Below are 12358 nucleotides of genomic sequence, written 5' to 3'. Positions count from 1 at the left end.
AAATCTGAAATTGTTGCTGAATGAAGATTGAGACAGTAATGTTAAAACATTTTTACAGAACATTCTAATAAGAATTAAGTCTAGGAACCTATTAATAAAACATAGATCCCATCGAGTAGATCAATTTAAAACCTGAGTTCACTCAATTCGTTATTGGAAGCCTTGGATATCATCAATGCAAGTTCAATATGTAAATATGAATTGTTACTAAATGAAAGTTGGGACATCATGTTAAAATGTTTTTACAGATCATTTTAGTCAAAATTAGGTTTGAGCACCTTTAATAAAACGTAGATCCCATCGAATAAATTAATTTAAAATCTAAATTCACTCAATTTCGTTATCGACAGCCTTAGATATCATAGATGAAAGTTCAATCTGTAAATCTGGAATTGTTGTTGAATGAAGATTGTGACAGTAATGTTAAAATATTTTTATAGAACATTCTAATAAGAATTAAGTTTGGAAACCTATTAATAAAATATAGGTCTCATCGAGTAAATTAATTTAGAACCTGAGTTCACTCAATTTCATTATCGAGAGCCTTAGATATCATAGATACAAGTTCAATATGTAAATCTAGAATTGTTGTTAATGAAGGTTGAGACAGCAATGTTAACACGTTTTTACAGAACATTCTAGTTAGAATTAGGTCTGGGCACCTTTAATAAAATGTAGATCCCATCGAGTAGTTTAATTTAGAATCTGAATTCATTCGATTTCGTTATCGGAGCCTTAGATATCATCGATGCAAGTTCAGATTATTTTTTTTTCTAATTCATAGAAAATCTGAATTTATCTACTATTAACACAGTTAATGTTCTTGAGAGTGAGCTCATTTGGCACTAGGATCTTTCTCTTTGATTTTCTTTTAGGATGTGTTTTTAATTTTTTTTATAATTTAAAAAAATAAAGAGGATTCATCGTTCCTCATCTCAACAATTATCATTCTATCATCAATGTAATATCTATTGGAATTTCGATTTATTTAGGATCACCCAAAACAACCCCTGATTGGATCATAAAATTACAAAAATTGTGTCTATTGCAATGATTGAATCTAATTGATTATTATATGTTATACTCATTGATTGATCTACCATAATTGATGTATGCAGGAGATGTGCATGTTTAAATCTTAAATTGAATTATATGAATATGTTTTTGATCAATGTATGCCTGCACTTGTATGATTTAATATCCTCTTTTGTATGGTTTAATTGGACCCATGACTTAACCTGTTCAAAAAAGGTCCCGGGCACACCCCACCCTGTTTTGCACACACCACATGCACATTTACTGTTTTGTATACTTACACGTCCCATATAGCCAACGTGGCACTAGTGCATGGCCCAATCTCTTCAGAGATGCGATGTCATTCATGAAAATCATAACTCCAGTCACATACCTTAGGATATATCAAACTGGGACATTAGTACCGTCTGATCAGGTAACTCTGAAAGGTATATTGATGAACCCAGGCTGGAGTGACCTGAGCCTTGGACCTATTGTGAGCCACATAATCACGTCCCGATTGCCAACGTAGTACTCATACGTGGTCGATCCCCTCGTGAGATGCCAAACCATTTATGAAAGCTACAACTCTTGACTCATACCCGTAGGTATATAAAAGATAATCCAAATATATCAATTACATTCTTGGTCAAAATCGGTGCCTAAGCGAGATCTTGCCCCGCTGTACCCTACTGTACGAGGGGGATAGACTATGTCTATTCTAGACGAGAGGTATTTAAGTGGGCCCTTGCTCAACATTGTGTGCCACCTCTCAACTGGGGATCAAACTGGCTGTTTTTGGCTTCAGAGAAGTGAGTTGAGGTTTTAGATTATCACCTATACGGTATATCAAACCAAGTCACCACGTATCGAGAGGTATATATGTGTGCTTGGGCAAGGGTGACCAGATAAAAATGCATTGCATATAGTAAGCTTAGAATCTAGAAACCTCCCCCATAGGACACGACCCAAACTTATCGAGGGTGTTCCTGGGTTATTTTTTGAATGAGACCTTGTGAATGATAAATGTATGTGAATGATGAGATCAGAACTCATGTGAAGATGAGATAAATATATATGAATGATGAGATCAAGAATGTACGGGTTTGTCCTCATGGATATATATATTTTTTTAACCTGATTTGAAATTACAATATCACTGGGTACACCAACCCAATAAAAAATCCATTTTAAACTTGACCCAATCCATCTCGATCCAACGATCATTATGGGCCGAGCCATTTGAATCAAAATGAAATTCAAACTTTTTTCTAATTTGGATTTTTAACCTATTTTAAAAGAAGAAAAATGTTTTCTAGAAGAGAAATGGTTTCCAAAAGTAAAATGTTTCCAGAAGAATAAGATTTTCCAAAGGGATATGCTTTCCCAAAAAACTTTTCTAAAAAAAAATATTTTTCAAAAAAAAAAGAAAAGGAAGAAAAATATTTTTCAAAGAAAAAATGATTGAAATATGTTTGTGAAAATTATTATTCAAGAGTGCAATAAAATTATTTTCCTTTCATGGATAGATTGTTTAATGGATTGGTGTACATAATTCAATAAAATCTCAGGGTTCATTTAAAATATTATCAAGGGAGTAACACTGGAATTAATAATCCACATTTGATGGGGTAGGTTATCATTGTATCTAAGCTCAATCGTCCATCTTCTAGCTAGGGTTGTAAATCTAGTCAATTAGAGTAAACGTCAATATCAATAGTCAAAAATGACCTCAAAATTTCTCAACATCGCCCAGTTGTTCTTTAAAGATCACAGTGCTTCAGTCATGCCGGTTGTAAGCAATGTCTCACTCCTCAGTCCTAATCAAGCCTGTTGTGGGTAGTCTTGAGTTTTCATGAGTCATTTGGGTTAGCTCGAGCCCTTTTTTTTCAACAAGGTCATGTCTTCTTTTCGAGTCGACTCTTTTTTCTGTTGGGTCAAGTTAGTTTGTCGAGTCATAGAAGTATTTATCGCCTCCATCTGAATTTGATTGGATAAAGTAAATTTCTGAATACCTCGAGCGCATTAACGAATTAACTACTAATCTGACTTCAAGGATAGATTTTTTTCCTGAGCAAAAAGATAAGATTCAGACTCAACGTTTAATCGAGAAAACAAAGGTCATTAACCTCGGAACAGAAATTAATTCCTAAAGAGATTCAAATAGAAACCATCTTATCCCTAGAGGAACACAAAGGGATAATGAATTTTCTCAAAAATTTTAAAAGACGTGTTCGCATGGTTTTACGAGGATATGCCGGGAGTAAGTACGGACATCGTTCAACATCAGATTCCGTTATATCCTGATGCTTGACCAATCAAACAGAAACTTCGACGTATGAAGCCAGAATGGACTTTGAAAATTAAAGAAGTTACGAAGAAGATTAACGTTGGATTTTTGAAAGTAGTAGAATACCCTGAGTGGATTGCCAATGTCGTCCTGGTACCGAAAAAAGATGGAAAAGTCAGGATATGTGTAGACTTTAGAGACCTAAACAAAACAAGCCCAAAAGACAGTTTTCCTTTACTACATATAGATGTCCTAGTAGATAGTACAACAGGGCACACTTTATTGTCCTTCATGGATGGATTTTCAGGGTACAATCAGATAAAAATGGATCCTCGAGATATGTAAAAAACATCGTTCATCACACAATGGGGAACCTTTTGCTATAAGGTTATGCCTTTTGGGTTGAAGAACGTTGGAGCTACCTATCAAAGAGCAGCCACGACTTTACTACATGACATGATACACAAGGAAGTCGAAGTCTACGTAGATGGTATGATAGTCAAATCTAAGGAACGATTGGGGCACGTTACTGCGTTAGAAAAGTTTCTCACAAGGATTCAAAAGTACCAACTCCGCCTCAACTCGCAGAAATGCGTATTTGAAGTAACTTTTAAAAAACTATTGGGATTTGTGGTCAGTCAGAGAAGGATCGAAGTAGACCATGTAAAGATTAAAGCTATCCAAGAGATGCCGTCACCTGAGACTGAAAAGTAGATTCGAGGTTTTCTAGGCAGAATCCAGTATGTTAGCAGATTCATCGCTCAACTCACCAACGTCTGTGAACCTATTTTCAAGCTTCTCAAGAAGAATGAACCAACAGTTTGGAATGAGCAATGTCAAAAGGCTTTCGACCAAGTCAAGAAGTATCTCTTAAACCCACCTATTTTGGTTCCACCTACATCGGGTGAACCACTTCTTCTTTATTTGTCAGTCACAAAAGAAGCTATGGGATGCATGCTTGCACAATATGACAAAGATACTCGCAAAGAAATGGCTATATACTACATCAGCAAAAAGATGTTAAGAGTATGAACGAAAATATTCGGCTCTTGCAAAAACTTGCTTAGCACTGGTATGGGCTACTTAGAGACTCTGGCATTATATGCTATCTCATTCAATTATCCTGTTATCTCGGATGGATCCTCTCAAGTATCTTTTCGAAAAGCCGACATTGACAGGGAGAACTGCGAGATGGTTATTGTTGCTATCAGAGTTTAACATCACACATGTTACACAGAAATCTATCAATGGGAGAATTGTAGTAGAATACTTGACAGATCACCCTATAGTAGAAAGAATAAGGCCTGTCGATCAATTCCCAGATGAGAACATCTTGCACGTTAAATAAGAACCGTAGAACCAAACATGGCAGTTGTACTTTGATGGAACCGCCAATCAAAATGGGTATGGAATAGGGGCAGTCTTGTTTTCTCCGGAAGGATGCCACATTCCTATTTCTATTAAATTAATCTTTTCGAACACTAATAACATGACTTAATATGAGGCGTACATCGCGGGGCTCAAAACTGCTTTGAACCTGGGCATTACAGAAATTGAAGTTTTTGGGGATTCAGCCTTGGTCATACATTAGTCATTGGAAGAATGGAAGACTAGGGATGAAAAATTGAAACCTTATCATGAGTTTTTGTTAAACTTAGTCAGTAAGTTTAAAGTTATCCTGTTCCAACACTTGTCAAGGAAGGATAACAAATTTGCTGACACCTTAGCAACTTTATCTTCAATGATCCATTTACCTCCCGGTATAGAATTGAAACCGATCATTGTCGAAGTCAAAGACAAACCCGCATACTGCAATCAGATCAACATTGCTATTCGACTACCTGATGGAAAGCCATGGTACACAGATATAAAGAGAATGTTGGAAAAATAAGAATTCCTGGAAGAAACATAGAGAAAAGAATGACAAACCCTACTAAGATTAACATCTCAATTCATTCTATGTGCAGGAAGTTTATACAAAAGGTCTTATGATGGGATTCATTTGTCGTGTGTTGATGAAGATCAAGTTGAACAGATAATGGTTGAACTACATTTAGAAGAATGTGGCCCTCACATGAGTGGAAAAATGTTAGCTAAGAAAATTATGAGACAAGGATACTACTGGCCCACGATGGAAACAGATTGTCATCACATGGTCAAAACCTGTCACAAATGTCAAATACATGCGAACCTTATACATGTGCCACCATCTCAATTAGTTGGTCTAACTTTACCATGGCCATTCTCAGTTTGGGGAATTGACATTATTGGTAAAATATCGCCTAAGGCATCAAACGAACATGAATACACTCTAGTTGCTATCGAATATTTTACCAAATAGGTCGAAACTGCCTCTATGCTGTCCTCACTGCATTTCGAGTTGCAAAATTTATTCAAACAAAAATCATCAGTCGATACGGGGTACCTTCGGAGTTGATCTCTGATAACGGGTCACACTTCAAAGTTGAGGTTATTAAATTGTGTTTAAAGTTCAAAATCTCACACCACAAATCATCTCCTTACTACCCTCAGACTAATGGAGCAGTTAGAATAGTTGAAGCAGCTAATAAGAATCTTAAGACTATCATTAGGAAAATGTGTCAATCACATCGAAATTGGTCAGAAAAACTGTCATTTGCATTATGGGCATATCGAACATCAATTCGATCCTCCACTGAAGCTACTCACTATTCCTTAGTGTATGGCATAGAAGTAGTCTTACCAGTTGAAATGAAAATTCCTTCTCTCAGGGTCTTACTAGAAAGTCAGTTGTCAGAAGCGGATTGGGTTTGCCAAAGGTATGAAGAATTGAATTTGATCGAAGAAAAAAGACTAAGAGCTTTGTATCACGTGCAAGCTTATCAAATAAGAGTCGCCCGTGCATTTGACAAAAAGATCAAGGCCCGTCACTTACAAGTCGGGGATTTAGTACTCAAAGAGAATTGGGCACCTATTTTTGACCCCAGAGGGAAGTTCAAACCAAATTGGGGAGGTCCGTTCATCGTCAAGGAAATACTATCAGGAAAAGCTGTCAGGCTTCAAGATCATGATGGAATTGAATTATCAGAACCAACCAACCTTAACTAAATCAAACAGTACTACATTTAAGGAGGCCATCTTTGGCTGAATCAATCCTCATATTACCCAGTTACCTATTTCAACATATCCTTTCTCAACCTCTTTGCAATCTTTTCAAAAAGGAAAATTATGTTTTTTTTTTCTCAGTCCGATCACCTAACCTAGGGGAGGGAAGATTCGAACTACATTTTGGTCTGATCCCAAAATTCTGGAGTACGTAGGCAACCTGAGAAGTTACTTCAGGCCTGACCACATCAAAATAAAAAAAATCTATTTCCCCACACAATAAAAAAATCAAGAAAAAAAATTCAAAAGAAAGAAAAAATATCTTCAAAATGGGGAAGAAAGTTTAAGGTAAAAAAAAATAAATGCCACATAAGGGGCATTCGGGTTTTTGAGCCTCAAAATTCCTTTCTTTTTATACCCAGTCCTAAGCCTACCCATAAAAGTCCTCTTAAGTACTGTGTGAAAAAGTCAAGGAAGATAGCAAAACATGATCAGACAACAATTCCAGAAGTTTAGACAAGAAAAAGAAAAAAAAGCCTGCTAGGTTGAAAACCCGAAAAGGACGATTTAGGCAAAAATTAAGGCAAGCTCGCAAGGTTGAAAATCTGAAAGGACGATCTTGACAACAATCAGAGTAAAGAAAAAAAAAAGCTTGCTAGATTGAAAACATGAAAAAGACGATCTAGGAAAAACTTAGGATAATAAAGAAAAACAGAAGAAAATCCCAAGCTGAGAGCGGTCCGAGTTGAAACATCAGAAGTCCAGATAATTAAGTTCAATACTTAGCTTAAATCAGGTACAGACTCGGAAACCACAAGTATCTTGTCTACGATCAATCTAAAATTTTTTACTTTCCCAAATGAACCAAGGGAGATAAGGGTGAATTATATGATGAGTCTCGAAAGGAAATAATTTTGTTCTCTTGAGCCTGACTCAAAATCTTCAATAAAATTAACCAAAATTAAAAGTTGAGTCTTTATTGCGCTTGTGATAATCAAATATTTCAAACCTTCATACAAGGGGCATTTTCTTTCTTCTTTAATGTAACTTTTCCCCCTTATACTAGGGGCATTTTTTTTTAATTTTTGCATGATGTGCTATGTTCATTGTCAAACTAGGGGCATTTTGTTTTTGAGCAATGTTAATCCTAAAAGATAATGAGAACCCCAAACTTAAGGTTACCCTTTTGATAACAGTTTTTTTAGAAAATCCTTGAGGTTCAAAAAGAAATAAAAACTCAGATTTTAAATTCATAAAACTTTTGGATAAAACCTTGAAGTTTAAACAAAAGCATTTTGGATCTCACATTTGGTTTTGCCTAGAGATTAACTCATAACCCTCTCACCTACAATAGGAGATAGGACATTCATCCTTTCCCAGATCTATTCATTCTCAGATTCGATCACTCTTTTCCAAATTCATTTTCAATCATTTCTTTCCCAAATTTATTCCTTTATTCTCAGTTTTACTTAGTCAGATGCCGCCGAGGGCTTTCTCGGAACTATGCTCAGATGCTGTCGACAGCTTTCTCGGAATTATGCTAAGTTACCGTCGAGGGTTTTTTCGGAATTATGCTCAGATACCGTCGAGGGTTTTCTCGGAACTATGCTCAGATGCCACCGAGGGCTTTCTTGGAATTATGCTCAATTATCGCTGAGGTTTTTCTCGGAACTATACTCAGATATCGTCGAGGGCTTTCTCGGAACTATCCTTAGATCCCACCAAGGACTTTCTCGGAATTATGCTCAGTTACCACCGAGGGTTTTCTCGGAATTATGCTCAGATGCCACCGAGGACTTTCTCTGAATTATGCTCAGATGCCGTTGAGGGTTTTCTCGGAATTATGCTTAGATGCCGCTGAGGATTTTCTAGAAATTATGCTCAGATGCTGCCGAGGGTTTTCTCAGAACTATGCTTAGATGCCGCCGAGGGTTTTCTCGGAACTATGCTCAGATTCCACCGAGGGCTTTCTCAGAATTATGCTAAGTTACCGCTGAGGGTTTTCTCGGAATTATGTTCAGATGTCGCCGAGGGTTTTTCTCGAAACTATGTTCAGATGCCGTCGAAGGTTTTCTCGAAATTATGCTCAGATGCCGTCGAGGGTTTTCTCAGAATTATACTCAGTTACCATCGAGGGTTTTCTTGGAACTATGCTCAGATGTCGCCGAGGGTTTTCTCGGAATTATGCTTAGATGCCGTCGAGGGTTTTCTCAGAATTATGCTCAGTTATCACCGAGGATTTTCTTGGAACTATGCTCAGTTTATGTTCAAATTATGCTCAGATTATGCTTAATTATGCTCAGTTTATGCTCAATTTATGTCTAATTTATATTCACTTTGTGCTCAGATTTTAAGTCCACACACTTGCACAGTTGTTACATTAGTCAAGGAGAATTTTTTAAAATTCAAGGATTTGACACTGTTAGTGAGAGTTCTCACTTGATGACCTAACAACCTTTTAATTCGGAAAGAGCTTTACCCTCAAGGATCCGAACACCTCGACAAATTGCTAAATCATGCTGCAAAATGAACTGTCACTAGCTTTGGGATTCGGATATCGCACTATCTACCAAAATAGATTTGCTATCTAGTTTGCTTCAACCCTCTGCCAAATAGGGGTATCTGTAGACACCCCATTTTGTATCCGCCTGATTAATCAACTCGTCAACCCGATCGTAATGATTCCCAATGATGGATGTTATTTCCATTGCTTTATTTTGTTACCAGATATATTTCAGAAATCTGGATGTGGTATCTCGAATCGACAAAACTGTAGAAATCACGCTACGCTAGGAAAATATAACCCCAGAAACTTAGAAATCATCATCTTTTAGACAAAAAGAAGTTTCACGATAAAAATCACTAAAAATTAATCAAATTATCAAAATACCCCTAACATCAAAACTACCCTAGAACCTACATTATGCTTAGGAAAACCCTTTTGAACACATAAAATAACAAATCGAAATCAAATAAATTATTTTACCAATTTTCATAAAATTTGATAAAATTACAAAAATGCCCCTCATAAAGTTCACAACCATTTCACACAAAAAAATTTCATAAATGACACAAACCAACATTACCATTGAATTCCTTACGAAAAATCGATTCTAAAACATCCTAGAACATAAAAAATCGACTTAAAATGCGAAAAGTCCTCTCCGAGGGTAAAACGATAATTTTATAATTTTTATAATTAAAATTTTCGAAATTAATAAATAAAAAATAAAATAATTAAAGTGAAACATTAATGAAATTAATTTAAAATTTTGAACTAAAAAAAATCGATCAATCAGGCTCTCAGGCAAAATTGTTGAGGGTTCGCAAGATATTTCTTTAAGGACCCCTCCATTTGGGGGTTCAAAGAATTAAAGATATAATAGAGGGGGCTTCTCCAAAAAATTAAAGCCAATCAAGCAAGACTAAAGTTAAGATATTAAAGTCAATCAAATAAGACTAAAGTCAAAATTAAAGTCAATTAAGTAAAACTAAAGTCAAGATATTAAAGTCAATCAATTAAGACTAAAGTCAAAATCTTAAAGTCAATCAAATAAGACAAAAAGTCAAAATCCTATTAGAATTCCAATTAAATAATAACTCTATTTAATAGAGTTCTAATTAAAATATAACTCTACTTAAAACAATTCTAATTAAAATACAACTCTACCTAAAACAATTCTAACTAAAATACAACTCTAACTAAAAGAATTCTAATTAAACGTTAATTCTATCTAAATTAACCCTTAAAAAAATCTATAAATAGGGGTCCTTACACCCTATTTTCATATCAAATCATAAATCCTAAGAGAAGTAGGTCAAAAAGCCTCTCTAACCTCTCATAAACCCTAGTTTTGGAGTCCCAACTCCTTACCTAACACCCATACTTCAATTTTAGCTTGAAAAACACGTACAAGTCCTTCAAAAATACCTCAAAATCCATAAAAAAAATTCGAAGAATCCAGATCCAAAAAAAAGATATCTTACCTCGGAGATCAGAAATCAGATCCGGAGACAGAATGAAACAAGGAGTACGGTACAAGGAGCAATTTTTGTCGGATTTGAGGAAACAAGATCTTTGCGTATCGAAAGTAAAATTTCTATTATTTTTTTTATCTAGGTTTTATTATTAGCAATGTATTCTTATTTGGGATAAGCAGAGACCGGCATTGGCCGGGCGGGGTTGGTGCCTAACACCTTCCAACCCCGTAATGTGATCCCCGGATTCAGTTTTTCTTTAGTAGATTAGTTCTTTTATCCGTTTAGAGTCAGTATCCGGTTCCTAGACCGTAATAACTAGGTGGCAACTCTCAAACCGCAAGGGTCAAAAGCGGATCCGCGCACCCTGCGGATCGAGGGCGCTTTCACATGGCATGTCGAATTATATAATTAGTGATCGTGATTCGGTATTCACTAGCACATTTTGGCAATAACTATGGCAATTACAAGGGACCCATCTCAAAATGAGTGCATCATTTCATCCTCAAACAAAAACGGAGATTGTCAATATGTGCATATAAATTTATTTGAGGTGTTTTACTGGGACTCAACTATCACAGTGGATCCGTTGGTTACCCTGGGTGAATAATGGTATAATACCACTTTCCATGAAATTACTAGGGCCACGCCTTATGAGTTAGTATACGGACAATGTCCTCTAACAATTTCTTCTTATTTGGGTGAGTCCTTGGTACATCATGTTGATCGTGATTGGACATTGAAGATCTTAAAAGAAAATTTACAATGGGCACATCATCGAATGAAATCCTTTGCTGATAAGAAGCGCACCGAACGAGAGTTCAATGTCGATGATTTTGTGTGCCTTCGTCTCCAGTTCTATAAAAAAATCTTCAATAATAATTCGTAGCTCTCTCAAATTATCCTTCTGAATTTTTAGCCCTTATAAGATCATAGAAAAAATTGGGAGTTTGGCTTATAAATTAGAACTTCTAGAAGGTGCACGTGTACACTGAGTTTTCCATATATCTTGCCTCAAACGTAAGGTTGGTTTGAAGGCTATCATTGCCGATCAACTTCCTTCTTTCACTATGGATGGTACACCTAAAATTACACCACAATCCATCATCGATTATTAGTTGGTTCGTCGTCATAACAAAGCGATTACTGAAGTGTTGGTCCAATGGAAATTTGCACCACCAGACGATGCAATTTGGGAGATGTGGCAGTCACTTCAGCAATATTTTCCTGACTTCCACCCTTGTCGACAAGGGAGATTTCAAACGAGGGAGAGCGTCATGCACTGCTTGATAGCTAGACTGTTGTTACAACACGTGGCACATGAGCTTTAGTTAACACAACAACAAATTTGATAAGATCTGTTAGCTTGTTGAATCTGAATTTTGTTTCAAAGATAGGTTAGTTCCTAAATATTAGGATTTTAAATTATAGAAGATAGCTAATAAATAAGCAACTCTAAGAGTTGCAAAGGAGAAAGTTTGTCATTTTGAATTCCTTAAGGAATAAGAGATCGACTATCTCGAATTGATCCTTGCTAAAATTCATCATTTTTAAATAAAATTCTCATTTCCTTTTTAATATCTCCATTTATTGGCAACGAAACAACGGGTTCATTACACTCTTTCAACCCTCCAAAGGAGATTTGAACATAGTCCGTCCCACCACTCGCACTCCCCTGTATTATGACTACTCTATGTTTCTGTGCAAGCCAATGAACAACCTCAAAATCATCGAGATATTTTTCTGGAAGCTTTGCCCATAAGTGAATTGCACCTTCCCCGCCTTTAACAACACTCTCTTCAAGGGGCGATAGTGCATCGAAGAGTAGTTCTCTATTCTTAACAAGGTCTTTTACACGATCACTGAACTTTGGGAAGCTGAGCTCCCAAACCCTCCACCTTTGTTGGATAAGTAGGTGTTTGATACCGCTTCAAAAAGTGACTTCTTACTGTTTTTTGGTGTTAAAACGTAATTACGTGCGCGTTTTGCGAG

The sequence above is a fragment of the Akebia trifoliata genome, chromosome 15 (genome assembly GCF_017979445.1).
Source record: "Akebia trifoliata isolate Shusen 1 chromosome 15, ASM1797944v1, whole genome shotgun sequence".
Lineage (NCBI taxonomy): Eukaryota > Viridiplantae > Streptophyta > Magnoliopsida > Ranunculales > Lardizabalaceae > Akebia > Akebia trifoliata.
This window is presented reverse-complemented; position numbering follows the sequence as displayed.